This window comes from Oratosquilla oratoria, unplaced genomic scaffold (assembly GCF_046742065.1).
Source record: "Oratosquilla oratoria isolate Oo_2021 unplaced genomic scaffold, ASM4674206v1 SCAFFOLD45, whole genome shotgun sequence".
NCBI classification, from domain to species: domain Eukaryota; kingdom Metazoa; phylum Arthropoda; class Malacostraca; order Stomatopoda; family Squillidae; genus Oratosquilla; species Oratosquilla oratoria.
Genome location: NW_027467710.1, coordinates 7,973,018 through 7,975,517, shown reverse-complemented (window position 1 = coordinate 7,975,517; position 2,500 = coordinate 7,973,018).

Below are 2,500 nucleotides of genomic sequence, written 5' to 3'. Positions count from 1 at the left end.
AAGCAAAGTAAGGTTGTGATAGTGTACAAGTAGGCACAAAATGTTCTTTAGTTTGAGAAAAGATATGACTATAGGCGCCAACGGCTGAAGACACACGCCGCTTCTCGTCCGATCAGCCAAGTTAATTAAGCAGCGTTGGGTCTGGTTAGTTAGTACTTGGATGGGTGACGACGACCGCCTGGGAACACCAGATGCTGCTGTTGGTATCTATTTATCCTCTCTTCTCTTTCTGTCCTACATTTTTGCTTTCATTTATACCAATTTAACTACAAACAAACGGCTCATATTCCACTTTCTCTGTCTGCTCTGTCCTAGGATTCTTGGTCAATCTAAACCAGCTTCGCCACAAATACTTATCGACCTCGTAATAAATAAACCCTATCAAGAGCGTTAAGCCTATCTAACTTATTCATGGCTTCCTTAATATCAATATAGACCATTATTTTATTGTGGCCCGTAGTACTAGTATCACAAGAAATAATCATGGCTACAAAAGAGTCCATAACAGATCAAACACCAAGCAATCTTTTCTTTAACCGCATCGTAAATCTTTCCAACAAACTACCTCTTCAAGTGGTAACTTTAAATACAATTGACACTTAAAGTAAGTCAGTGGTTCTTGACACTTGGCACTCCTTACACCCCCATTCAATTCGCAAGCAGCCCCCCACCCCCCTCGTAACGACCAATATGCCTCCTCCTCCTCCTGCTGCTGCTGCTCTTTACATCTCCTTTATCCTACCTAACAATGGCTACCAACCACAACCCCTACCTACCGCTGTCAAACATACAAAAACATCAAATCTCACAAATGCAACGCACGACCCAACGTCTCAACACAACACTTCATTCACCATCATTTCCATCTCATTAATTCATTCACCCTCACTGCCAACTCACCACTTCCAAACATATAAATACACCACTCACGCACCTCGCTCTATATATGCTAAATCTTTGACTATCTCTCATTCTCAGGACTCGCAAGTCACCATGTATCACCAAATGTATATGCAACTTATCTACGTGTAATAATTACTCTCCTTCCATTTCTCTACTTTCTGATCGCGGCAGCACCAACTATCACTTTTTTTTTCTTTGTCTTCAGCCTTTTGTCTTTTCTCTTCATTTTAACTTCCCAATCAATCAATCTTGGAGATTTACTTCTTCCCCTCTCCGCTTCTTAGCTGTCATAACTTGCACACACAACATGACTGAAAAATAATCTCCTGCCTGCCTCCCACGCATCACCAATATATGCATATAGATATATCTTTGCATATACAAATATATTCTACATTTCTTAAGTTCATCATTTCTATATTGTATGTAAAGCTACAATTTTAAAACAACTTATTGGATGCATAAACATAATCGTTGTAGGATTCATCAACTTTATGTATATATGCATATCTTAACATGTACACATATTCCTCTATTCTACATTTCTTATATATTCTAAGCTTATCATTTGTATACTGTATGTACAGCTACAATTTCAAAGTAACTTATTGGACGCACAAACACAATTTACTTAGCATTTATCAACTTTATTTTTATAACTATCAGCTTCATTAACTCCTTTATTCTATATTTGTTATATGCCTTAAGCTTATCATTTATATATACTATATATACAGGTACAATTTCAAAGTAACTTGTTGCACGCACAAACATAATTCATATAGCATTCACCAAGTTTACTTTTATAACTATCAAATTCATTAACTCATTACATTCAATAAATTGGCCACAGATGCATAGTCTTTCCTCAAATACATAAACACTATCTTCTCGTTTTGTGATTATCATTTATATTCTTATTACGCTATCTATCATTCCATTTAGAAAACATGGTACGTGACATTTGTATGTCTAAATGTTCTTATTAGTTCGCCACATTGAGCTACTTTGGTGAATCAGCGTTATTCAATCTTCCATATTCCTGGCATTGAAAAAAGACAAGCAAAATAAGTCCTAATATTGGATTTTATGGTACTCGCCGATAGACTCACACATCCACACAAACACACACACACGCAAGCACACCCACACCCACGCACGCACACACGTACGCACCACACGCACACACGCACACACACGCGCACGCACACACACACGCACGCACACACACACGCAGGCACATACACATGAACGCGCACACACACACATACACGCACGCACACACACACACACACATACAAAAACACACACAAAACACACACACACACACACACACACACACACACAAATATATATATACAGTATATATATACATATATATATGTATATAAATATATATATATATATATATATATATGTATTTATATGTATATAACATATATATATATATGTATATATACATATCTATATACATATATACAATATATGTATATATACATATCTATATACATATATACAATATATGTATATATATATATATATGTATATATCTATATACATATATATATATGTATATATGTATATATATAAACATGTA